The 13,437-nt window shown below is 42.2% G+C and overlaps 1 protein-coding gene across 3 annotated transcripts in view; it reads left to right on the top strand.

Moving 5' to 3' along the window:
* The window catches only part of ADGRA1 (adhesion G protein-coupled receptor A1), a 1,278,841-nt gene that overhangs the window by 1,166,870 nt on the left and 98,534 nt on the right, over positions 1 to 13,437 (top strand). The window lies entirely within an intron of this gene.

Raw genomic sequence — 13,437 nt, 5'->3', positions numbered from 1 at the left:
TGTAAGTCATTGCACAATTTGTTTAACCAAAAGTTGGGCTCTGTAGACTGACTTTTTAGGACTAAAAATTAAGTATAACACATACATCCAATCCATGAATTATCCAAACTACACTCAAAATATTCAAATATGTGGTAATTTAACCCCTTTTTACTAAAGTCCTATCTCTTTGAGTTCTCAAAAATGACAAAGTTATGAGGTTAATTTGCAGTCGTTTAGAAATAAGTCTAGGTGTGGACATCTGAGGTGTATTAATGCTCTTCAGAATGTAGTTCTTGAACATCTAAATAATGTACATGTCATGCTGTATGTGTGAAGCTGCAAGAGTTGCAATTGCGTATGACCTTGCTCATAACCATTGGGCGACTACTGGGTCATGCTAAAGAAGACTAGATGATCCCTTGTGTGTGCTGCCAGCATTTGATATTGCACACACTGGTTCGCAATGACATGCACAAAGACTATACTTTCATTGTATTTGCATCAAATCCACTCATTGAAAAGGAAATCACTGCAAATAACAATACATCAGTGATGGGAAAGGATGGACAGTTGCAATAATTACCATTTTCAATAAATGCTTTGTGTTAGCTAGGTATTTTGGCTACTTTTCAATCACTTTTCAGCCAGAGCAATCAAACACCCATAGATTCCTTACTTTTCCAGTTTTCTGTGATCAGTAACTGCAGTTGTCAATAAAACCACTGCAGTGCCAGCCCACATGCCATTTTTGAATCCATTGCCATGCCTTTTGTAATCATTTAAACAGAAAAATAAATTATAGAATTGGTAGCAGATTGCTGTGTGTGAAAGCTGATAGAAAGCACACACATCTCCTAAATTTCTATAATGTGTAAAAGGGACACACCTCCATCACATGGTGAATTACATAGTTACATAGTAGTTGAGGTTGAATAAAGACAATAGTCCATCCAGTTCAACTTATGTAGGTGTGTGTGGCCGTAATCATCTCTCATACCCCTTAATGTTCTGATCCTTGAGATGTATGTCCAAGAGTCTTTTGAAAGTAATCATACTTCCCACAGTAACTACCTTTTGTGGTAGAGAATTCCACAATCGAAGGTTAAATCGCTTCTCCTCTTAATCGCATTGTATGGCCTCGTGTCCTCATGCAATCCTTGCGACTGAATAGCTTTTTTTCTATGCTAAGATCAACATTGAGGTATTTGTAAATTGCTATGATGTCCCCTCTCAGGTGTCTCTTCTCCAGGGAGAATAAATCAAGCAATTGTAAATGCTCTTCATAATTAAGGTCCTCCAATCCACTAATTAGTTCAGTTGCCCTTCTCTGGACTCTCTCCAGCTCCAACACATCCCTCCTGAGGACTGGTGACCAGAACTGGACAGAATACTCCAGATGTGGTCGGACCAGAGCTTTATAAAGTGGTAGCATAATAGTTTTATCTCTGGAATACACCCCCTCATTATGCATGCCAATATCCTGACTGCCTTGGCAGCTGTAGCTTGAACTTGCATGCTATTGCTAAGTCTATCCTCTACCAAGACTCCCAGATCTTTCTCCATTTTTGATTCCCCCAAAAAGTTCCCCCCTAAAGTGTATTGTGCTTTTATGTTTTTAGTCCCCAAGTGCAAAACCTTACACTTCTCCACATTAAAAACCTCATTTGCCATGTAGTTACCCACTCTGTTATTTTGTCCAGGTCATTCTGTAAGATATCAGCCTCATGTTTTGAAGTTATTGCCCTGCCCAATTTTGTGTCATCTGCAAAAACTGAAATTGAGCTACTGATCCCGTCCTCAATGCTATTTATGAATAAATTGAACAAGGTTGGTCCCAGGACTGAGCCTTGGGGCACCCCACTTACCACCCAGACCAGTCTGAGTATGCATTATTTATTACCACCCTTTGGACACGCCCTTTTTGCCAGTTCCGTATCCAAGAGCACACCTTATGGTTGATGCCTGCAGACCTTATTTTATAAATTATGCTTTTGTGGGGAACTTGTGGGGAACTGTATCAAACACCTTGGCAAAATCCAGGTACACCACATCCACTGGTCTCCCCCTATCTAGCTCACAGATCACCTCCTCGTAGAATGTTAACAGATTGGTTTGACAAGAACACCCTTTTGTAAACCCGTGCTGATTACTACTGATGATGTTGTTGTCTTTGACAAATTCTTGGATATAGTCCCTTATCATCCCCTCCAGAAGTTTACATACTATTGACATCAGGCTAACCGGCCTATAATTTCCCGGGACATGCCTCTGCCCTTTTTTGAATATTGGTATCACGTTAGCCAATCACCTGGTACAGTTCCTGTCATAATACTGTCAGCAAAGATCAGGAACAATGGTCTAGATATAGTTTTACTAAGTTCTTTGAGTACTTTCGGATGTACGCCATGGCCTGGTGATTTATTTGTGTTCATTTTATCCAGCCTTTTCCTGATTTCACCCTCTGTTAGCCATAGTGGCAAGTCCTGTGAAGTACTACTAATCATACAGTCATGGTTAGTGTACCCCTCCTTTTCCTGTGTAAAGACTGAGGAGAAAAACGCATTAAGCACGGTTGTCTTTTCAGTATCCTCTGTGACCATCCTCCCATCATCGTTAATTATGTGTGCAGCATGCTCTACCCTAGTCTTTTTTGCTGTTGATATATTTAAAGAATTTCTTTGGGTTCTTTTTACTATCCTCCGCTATTTGTCTCTCAAAGTTGATTTTAGCCATTTTGATTTCGTATTTACATTTCTTATTTGTTTCCTTGTATTGCTGAAAAGCCGATAATGTGCCCTCCGATTTAGATTTCTTGAAGGCCATTTTTTTTTCACTAATACGTTTTTTAACATTACGGTTTAGCCAGCCAGGTTTGGCTTTGTCTCTTTTAAATTAATTTCCCATAGGAATGCACCGCAAGATGCATTTGTTTAAAATGTTTCTAAAGCATTCCCATTTTTCCTCCGTGGTCAGTGTTCCTAGGGTTTAGTCCCAGTTTACCTTCTCCATCATTGAGCACAATTCGGGAAAGTTTGCCCTTCTGCAGTTTAGGGTTCTTACGTTCCCCTCTTGCCTTGCTATATTGTTATTTATGCTAAATGTGATCATCATGTGATCGATAGAATTAGAATTATTACACAAAATATGATTGGTTAAACCCAAAAGGGACTTTTTTTAAAATAAATGTTTATTTGGTTTTCAAAGATAAGAGATAAAGGCTGGCGTAGTGCCACAATAACAAAGGTAACAAGAAAAGTTTCACACATAATGAAATCAGAAATAAGAACAAATTCTGCTTTTCTCACATTTAGTGAAGACATGGAAGTATAGTCATTATGCAAAAATCTTTACATCGGCCATGCCAGGGTTTCCAGAGGTTGTCTTATGTAGTAGAGACATTAGAACAGAGAGCAATCATTCTTTCAGAAGTTCTTTTTATATTACTTTACTATTACTTTTATATCAGCTTTTGAAACTTACAAATGCAACAATATAGAAATTTAAAAAAGGTTTATCTGTGTAAAGCGCTTTTTGACAATGCTGAAACACTGCCGAAGCAGGAGATCACTTCCTTCTCTGCCATTTATTGGCATGTCACAAGGCAGGAGGGCTGCTGTTTACAAAGGAGATGGGGATAGATACTCTCAACATGTTATATGAATTTATCAGAGGCTGTGTCTGATATTAAAAAAAAATAAATAAATAGATTTCCTTTAACAAGTAAAAATCTAATTTCACATTGTTTTTTTTTTTCTGTGAGCAACTGGAAAACAGGAACACATGTAATTAAATCCACATTCAAAATGACCATGTCATGTGGAAAATCTCAATCACCCTTTAGCAATACTGTGTCTGTACAGATAATTAGTAAGTTTCACACATAATTTGTTTTTCATATTTAGCTAGTCTCCCACTTTATGCCCATAACCTCTGAACGCGGTGCTATTACTGTGCAGAAACTAATATTTAGCCTTCCCAAGAACTGCGCAATGAGCACTGTGGATGCGGTACTTTTGATAATGCAGCAGCTGAAGTAGCATGCCTATTAAATTTTACTAGCTACTGTAAATAACGATATGTCATAGATCGTGGCGATAATTATGTGTGTTTTCAGAGTTTTGTAAAAGTTAACATGCAGAAAATGATGTGGTACGCGATTACTCTCAAAATAATGTGATGGCTTCCAACAGGAAAATTACATAGACTAAGGACACCTGGTGCATGCACCATTTTTGGCAGTGCACTGCAACACACATTAATGCATTGCCGCAAACTGCACAGCAAGGCACATCCATCAGAAGACACATTGAGGTGGCATTCAGAACGAAGGTACCACATTGCATCAATGCACATAATGGATGTGTTACTGCAATGCATAATGTGAACGGGCCTTGAATGTTCTATTACCTACTCCTTCGCACAGTATCAGGTTGATTTACTAAAGGCAACTAGAGTGTTCACTTTGCAAGGGAAATTTTCCTAGAGTTTAGCAAATGAGGTAAAGCTTTGCTGATATCCATTATCCAATCACGTGCAAGCAAAAATACTGTATTGATTTTTAATTCTTCTTGGACATGATTGGTTATTCTTTCCAAAGTAAAATTTTACCACATTCACTAAGCTCAAGGGAAAGTGCATCTTCTTTGCAAAATAATAAAAAGCCTATTTGCCTTTAGTAAATTAGCCCCTATGAGTCCATTTATCTATATTTTGTAATGCTATAAAACCACTTCCAACGAATCGACGTAGCCCTACGCCGGCACAAAGAAGTGGTTGTACTGGGGTGATGCCTGCAGCTAGACCATTATACAATTTTTTATAGCCGGCGGTCGGCTTTCAGGTGATAACAGGCGATGCGGCTCGGGAGCCGCTCGGCTGTTATCCCAGCGAGCGGGAGGAGACGCCCCTCCCGCTTCCATGCCTTCCTCGGCTCTGCCCGGGTCTGCCTGGGTGGGACGGGGGACCCGAGAAAACAGCTGGCATGTCCACCGGCTGGTAGGAGTTCCGATCAAAGTCGAATTCGGCTTTCATCGGGTCTCCGATGTAGTAACCCGGAAGTGGTGTAATTACGTCGGCGGCTAAGGCACCAAATTTAAAAAAACTGTCAGTATTCAAAAATGACTATTTAGGCATTTTGAATACACTGAAGTGCAGTGGAGGGGTCTGGGGTCTTTTAGACCCCCAATCCCTCCATAAAGAGTACCTGTCACTGCCTATTACTGTCACAAGGGATGTTTACATTGCTTGTGACAGCAATAAAAGTGATCAGATTTTTTATTTTTTTTAAAACTGTGCTAAAAATTAAATAAAATAAATAGGAAAAAAAATTAAAGCGGCCCCATCGCCGTGAGCTTGCGCACGAAAGATACATACGTAAGTTGTGCCCGAAAACGAAAGCAGTGTTCATACCACACATTTGAGGTATTGCCACGATCGCCAGAGCGAGAGCAATAATTTTAAAGAAAAGAGCTACTCATTAACTCTAAACTGGTAAGCGTTAAAATTTTTTAAAGCATCGCCTATGGAGATTTTGATGTACCGTAGTTTGTCGCGATTCTGCAGGTGTGCGCAATTTTAAACCATAACATGTTAGGTAACTATTTAATTGGCGTGATATTATCATAAAAAAAGGGTTAACTTTACTGTTTAGTTTTTTTTTAAATGCAGTGAAATCTATTTTTTCCAAAATAATGGCGTTTGAAAGACCGCTGCGCAAATACCGTGTAACAAAAAATATTGCAACAACCACCATTTTATTTTTCAGAGTCTTTTCTAAAAAAATATATATAATGTTTGGGGGTTCTAAGTAATTTTCTAGCTAAAAATACAGATTTTAACTTGTAAACAATATGTGTCAGAAATGGGTTCGGTCCAGACGTGGATAATTACAGATCTGCAGTAGAAAAGAGTTTTGCTATATACAGGTTTTGATTTTTGCTCCTAAAGAGCCAAATCTGCTTTTTAAGGGTCACGCTGTGCCTGAATAATGATGCCCTTTTTGTACAAACCCCACCCCTTGTGTCAAATGCAGACCAGCAAAAGAAAGACAAGAGATGGTTTCATTTTGCATCATAGTAAATCCTTTGACTTCTCCTCTGTATGTGCTCTTGCCCTTACTAATCATTCGCTTTAGGGGACAGGGGAGGTATCGGATGGGGGGCCTTTGTTCCTGCACCCCTTTTGGCCAGTGCAAATAATATTAGGCTGGCATGTAGGCAGGTGCAGTCTGCTGTCTCCACTGCAGGTGGCGCTCAACCACAGCGGCGATGCAGAGGGAGAGGAAGTCATGGGCAACAGGGGTTCTCTATAGTTTTTTGAGTCACTGGGGCAGGGATCCAATTGATTGCTGGATGAAATCTTAGGTGTGGCAGAGTCTATTTAGGACCCTGGCTCTTGGGATTGGCGCGCTTTATGTGAGTGGGTAGAGTAGGGAAAGGTACCCTGTATGTGAGGGACAGTATTAGCGATAGGGAAAAGTTATTGAAAAGGAAGGAAAATGTAAGGTCGCATCTCTCTGGGTACCTTCCTGATTGAGTTTGGCTGGAACTTACTTCTTCATGTTATTAGAACTGTGAGTGTGCCCATGTTTGGTAGCTGTCCCATCGGGTTTGTTGTGATTTGTTGCTGTACTATTTCAATACAAGTTTTCCATTGCACCTGACAGTTTTAATTATTGCCTCCAAACCACACTGCACCCCACCTTCAGGTGGCCCTGAATGGACATACTTCCCCATATCGACCTCAGTCATTGCGGAACCTGCAATCAGTGACAGCTGCTTGGCGTTCTATAGCTACCTGCTCTTTGGTCAGAACCAGTGGCTGCCCGTGCATAGGGGGCGCCAGGTCACCGCCCCCCTACCCCAAAAAAAAAAGAAAAAAAAAAATTACAAAGCGAACAAATAAAGTTGTAAAAAAAAAAAATTGGGTTCGCCGGCCTCTGTGATAGCACTGGTGGCTAGGAGAGGGGGGGGGAGGGGTGGAGTTTTACGTCCCAGAAGAGGCGCCGATTGGCTGGGGGCGTAACTCGGGCGCAAGTCTTTGCGATTGGACACCCCCACTTTCTGATATCCTGGCTGTGATTGGTCCAGTCTACAGCCTTGACCAATCATCATCCAGGACATCCCATGGCCCCATACTGACCCCGCTGACGTCACGTCGCGTGCGTCAGTCACGCTGCCGCACCACCGAGTCTAGTGGACAGACGGTAACGGAGGGAGACGGGAGTGACGGCGGCACCGGCGGAGAGGAGACCGGAGTCACCGGAATCGGATCCATCCGTCCATCCAGACCAGAGACCACCACCGCCGGTAAGTGGAGCAACACTGCAGTGCTTGTGCTTCTGTTAAAAGTTCTGCCCCTGCTGGGCAGAGAGGAGTCCGGACAAAATGGCAGTTGTTTGGTAAAGGGGAGCCGAGAAGGAGCAGCAAAGATGTCCAAGGTTGTTGGGGAAATTTCGGTGGAAGACCTGGCCAAGGTTTCTGATGAGGAGCTGATGAAGTGGACTAAGGAGGAGCTGATCGACCGGCTCCGCAGGGCAGAGGCTGACAAGATGAGTGCGATGTTGGTTTATAGCAATCTGATTCGGGAGGTGAATAGGAGGCTGCAGCTACATCTGGGGGAGATCAGAGGGCTCAAGGTACGACAGGGACCCTTCTAGTGCCATGTATATCCTTCTAGTGCCATAGTGCCATGTATTGCCTTCTAATGCCATTTATAACCTTCTAGTGCCATGTATACCCTTCTAGTGCCATAGTGCCCTGTATTGCCTTCTAGTGCCATGTATACTACATGGCACTAGAAAGCAATACATGGCACTATGGCACTAGAAGGGTATACATGGCACTAGAAGGCAATACAGGGCACTATGGCACTAGAAGGTTATACATGGCACTAGAAGGGTATACATGGCACTAGAAGGCAATACATGGCACTATGGCACTAGAAGGGTATACAGGGCACTATGGCACTAGAAGGTTATACATGGCACTAGAAGGCAATATAGGGCACTATGGCACTAGAAGGTTATACATGGCACTAGAAGGGTATACATGGCACTAGAAGGCAATACAGGGCACTAGAAGGCAATACAGGGCACTATGGCACTAGAAGGTTATACATGGCACTAGAAGGGTATACATGGCACTAGAAGGCAATACAGGGCACTATGGCACTAGAAGGTTATACATGGCACTAGAAGGGTATACATGGCACTAGAAGGCAATACAGGGCACTATGGCACTAGAAGGTTATACATGGCACTAGAAGGGTATACAATGTATACCCTTCTAGTGCCATGTATAACCTTCTAGTGCCATAGTGCCCTGTATTGCCTTCTAGTGCCATGTATACCCTTCTAGTGCCATGTATAACCTTCTAGTGCCATAGTGCCCTGTATTGCCTTCTAGTGCCATGTATACCCTTCTAGTGCCATGTATAACCTTCTAGTACCATAGTGCCCTGTATTGCCTTCTAGTGCCATAGTGCCATGTATTTCCTTCTAGTGCCATGTATACCCTTCTAGTGTCATGTATAACCTTCTAGTGCAATAGTGCCCTGTATTGCCTTTTAGTGCCATGTATACCCTTCTAGTGCCATAGTGCCATGTATTGCCTTCTAGTGCCATGTATACCCTTCTAGTGCCATGTATACCATTCTAGTGCCATGTATACATTTATCTGTGCATTGCCCCTTAACATCTTGTTGTGCACTCATACAGGAAATCTGTGTTTTTACTAATGACCCCTTTAACACTTGTGTGGCATCAAAGTCAGGCAATTTTTTACCGCGTTTTTTGCCGCAAATTTTTCTTTTTGCGCCCCCCCAAAAATTTTGAGCACCAGCCGCCACTGGTCAGAACTGCAATGCTTGCGCCTTGTAAACATTCCGTTGTGGCTCTGCAATGTTTTCTAACTTATTGCCAAAGGAAGAATGTTGGAAGAATGCAAAATTGTGAAATGTCTGTGCTCATTTGTTAAAAGGAAGCTGAATGATAAAGCTTATGTGTGATGACATGGTACTTTATAACATAATTTAATTAGGTGAGTACATATTTTCACAGTGCAGCAATAAAGCATGTACTCATTTCATTTTTTACAATATACCATGTTCTATTAGAAAATATCCAAGGCCACCATAAAGTGGAGCACTTTATGCATTGTACTCCAAGGGTTTGTTCACATGGATCCACTCCCTTGTTGAGTCGGAGCAGAACTGAATAGATGTCAGTTTTGTGACATCTGTGTGGTTCGTTTTTTTTTGTCCTATTTTGACAGCTTACTGTGGTAGACTCGTGTTGGATCTTTGAGCTGCCGGATATAAATGGAACTTTGGTCCATTTAATAAGGCTACCTCTAAACCATCACGTTCAGAAGAAGGAATGCGCCCTTTTCCATTTTTTTCCTCCGTCCTGGATGGACTCCGCAGATGCATGGAGCTTCCGATCAGGTCCGCCTAAAAACTGACAGGTGGACCTGATCGGAAAGCCTGTGTGAAAGGCAACCTAACTCATAGGAAACCATTCCTATGATGAAAAGGCTAGTTGGGTTTGTTTGCCTTCCAGGCCAAAAGTTTCCAGTTCCTTGGAAGAAAAAAACAATCACTAACACAATTTGTATATTTGAGGCTTGATGCTCCCCCTCAACGTGTTCCCCTAAACACTAGTCCATGATTGCTATTATGGTAATACAGAGCCTTTTGGCTCTGATAAAAAAAGGGGTTACCTTGGAAACGCGTTAGCCACAAAGAATCCCTGTGCAGTCTCCCTGCATTCTGGAGTGTGCCGAGTCTAGGACCACTGGGCTATAGTTGAGTAGCTTGATGAGCAATTTTAATTCAAATGTTTGTAAGTATTTTACTCTTGTTGATCTTAAATGAATGCTATGGGATAATGCACTAGGCTGGTGCCCCCTCTTTTGTTTATATTCTGTTATGGTTAATATAGCCCTGCTTATAACCTAAATTAAATCCAAAGCTCAGGTCATAATTTATTAAAGCCTTAAGACAGTTTCTTCTTACACAAATGTGAAAATAAGTATAGAAAAACTGTTTTTTTTTTTTTTTTTGTTCAGTGATGTATGTACAGTGTTGTTAAATGCAAAAACAGCAAAGTCAATGTGTGCTTTATTTCCTTGAAGGGGTTAATTACACCTATTAGCTGACTGCCAGCATTTGAGTGCTACATGATAAATTCCTATACGTTATGGTTGCATGCAGCTTCACGGTGTGCTAATTGAACATAGCACAAAATCTGTTCTGATAGTGCCTCATAGTTAAGCCCAAAGAGACATGATTAAATGTGACTGCCCAGCGACCGCACAGGCTGAGAAAGTAAATGTGCCATGTAACAAAGATTCTTTTTCAGTATGACTGTATACTGTGTGTTGTTTATATACCTTTGCTGTAAGATAGTCATTGTTATATAATTTACCCATTGTATTTATCCACCTCATCCTACTGGGCTCAACTAAACTGGAGATGCTCCAAATTTGGTCTACTGTGAAAACAAAAGTTCTGTTCATCTGCCACTAATAATCTTATTTTGGCAAATGTAAATAACTATTATCTGCTCAGTGGGTCATTGTAACCCATAATGATTCAGATTGATTGCAGCATTTTGTATCATTACCATTTGATCTGATGTCTCAGTGTATCATGTAACAGTTCACATTATATAAAGATGACCCCGCCCACACAGTTCCAAGTTCTACGACTGTACCTTCTAACTGTAAGGTGCTTATCACTTTACCTGTCAATTCCTTTGGGATGAAGACACCATACTCCAGTGAGGTACAAGCTTACAGTCCAAGCTTTTTCAACTTCTCAAAACATCTGGAGTTCCTCCATGGCTCCTCATTCCCCAGGTTACACAAGCTAGGTCCCAAACCCACATCTTTGTCCAGCCATAAGGTCACCCTCCCAGGCAGTTTGTATAAAAGGATTCAGCAGTCATACATATCTCCTAGGAAAGAGACCCTGGGAGAACTGACTCCCTGAATATTTATACCCCCTCCCAGCATGTACCACTTGCAATAAACCTACTAGTGGTTGGCCAGGGACATGAATACATGAATAATGAATACGTCTTCAGCAGCGTCTAAAGACGTATTCATTACGAAACGCGTACGGCGTGTCGTGTCACTTCCGGTTCCTGCACGATCGAGAACGAGGCTTGGACCGCATTGCGCTCCACACTCGTACCTGTGCCCTTATACTTGCTTGTTATGTGAGTACCTCTCTGATTTTTTTGCACTAATAAACTATCTAGACGTTATTACGCTATGTGCCTTGTCTATCTATCATCCCTTGGTATACGGTTATGAGCTATTCCTGGTGGACACCTCGGACCATTCCCGGCCTATAGGAGTGTACTAGGACCCGCCATTATCCCAGGGATACCTCCATTTAGGATCTCCAAGACCACTTCCAGGACCTATCGATCCAGGAGGAGGGGAGACACTGAGATCTCAGATCTTTATACACCCGCCTTATACCCCTGTGTGGGGTGGGTGCTTCTGGTGAGTGAGTTTTTTTACCAGAAAGGATCACCCAGCACCTCACCGCCCAGCACGGGGTCACTCCTTAAGGTTACCGGTAGAGGGTTGTCACCTCATCATTCACCCATTTGTTTGTGGATATCTTTCACATTACACTCAGTCACTGGACTTAAGAGACTTCACCATATTGGACTGTCTATATACATATCTGCTGTATACCAGTGTCAATCTGGACTGTGTACATATATATATCCGCTGCATATTGGTGCTAATTTATTTGATTTTTTATATAATTAGCACCTTATAGCACCTATATCACAGTGTATGATATAGTTGGGAATTCTTCACGTGCACGATAGCACTTTATTTGATAAGCACTTTATTTGATATTCACCTTTAAGTATGCACTATTTGTGTTTTGATATTTAATATTTGCACTAGTCACTTTACTAAGTTCATCACCTGATATATATTGTGATGATAATGTAGTTTTGCTAACACATTTCAAAGTTGCAAAATTATGCTTAGGCATTACCATTTGTTTTACCCTTAGGCAGGAAGAGATTGGATATACACAACTTCAATTGGCAGGGTGGCTACACTAGCATAACAGGTCACGCTTAATTGTATTTGTTGCAAAGGAGCTCTTTTTTCTCAAATGAAGGTCATTGGTATAACCTCACTGCTTAGAGTAAAAATGATAAGCCTGAATTCTAGTACATATCATTTATTTTTCATGATTAAATAGGCTTTCGTCGTTTGTGGAAAATTTCCTTTTTTACATTTATTAAGACTTTTTACACAAACTGTCTCCATTGAGGGCTCTAAAGCTTGTGACTAGGGTTGAGCGGACACCTAGATGTCCGTGTTCGACGGGTTCGGCCGAACTTTAAAAAAAAGTCCGCGTCCGTGTCCCGGACTTTTACCGAACTTTTCCCGGACACCGAACCCCATTGAAGTCAATGGGGACCCGAACTTTAAGGCACTAAAATGGCTCTAAAACACCAAAGGAAAGGGCTAGAGTGCTGCAAATGGCAGCAAAACGTAATTAAGAGCATGGCAAGTGCTCTGCAAACAAATGTGGATAGGGAAATAACTTAAAACAACAAAAAAAAAACAGAAAAATAAAACAATGTTCTTCTTCATCTCTGAAGGACGAGGCCCATATGGAGTAGGAGGGAGGTTGAGGTGGTGGTGGATGTGGCGGTGACATAGGCATGCGCACAGGGTGTGCCGGGTGTGCCTGGGCACACCCTAATCACCTAGGGCACATAGCATTGCCAGTGAGGAGATGGGAAAGATCTCCCTCGGACCTGCTCTGCTCTATTTCTCTTTGCCTACAGGTACATGGCCCCGATACATTACTCTCCCTGCTGGCAAACACATGCATGTGTATTTCAACTTTGGGGTGCACACCTTAATGCAATAGGCTGCGTACACCTATGGGCGGTGTAGGTGGAAGCGGCGGTGGAGGAGGACCAGGGCCGGATTAAGAGCATCATGGGCTTGGTGCTGAGGATTTTGAAGGGCCTTAAGGGCCGTGCCTTGCCATGCACCCAGAGGAGGAAGGGTGCAGCCATGCATGCCTAATTCAACATGGGATGCTGTCTCTGAAGCCCATAAACACATCCATGCATCGGCAACTGTCCCTCCTTGTCCGGCCTTCGCGCTGTGTGGGGAGGTTCTGAGGGTGCTGCCTGGGGAAGCGAGCATAGAAGCCAGACTTCTGTGTTTACAAGTGACAGAAGAGCGGTAACAGTGAATATGGCCAACCCGGGGCCTATATAAAAGGTAGGGGCCTGGAGCTGCAGCTCCAATAGCCCCTACGTTAATCTGGCCCTGAGGAGGAGGACGAGGTAGCCAACACTGCTTCTTTTCACAAATTTTAAATGAGGGTACACCCCAAAAGAGTGAGAAAGAGCAAAAATGGAACAATGGGTGGGTAAGGTCGGTATCCATTGCT

Source organism: Pelophylax lessonae (assembly GCF_965119305.1).
Source record: "Pelophylax lessonae genome assembly, chromosome: 9".
Taxonomy (NCBI): Eukaryota; Metazoa; Chordata; class Amphibia; order Anura; family Ranidae; genus Pelophylax; species Pelophylax lessonae.
This window is presented reverse-complemented; position numbering and strand designations above follow the sequence as displayed.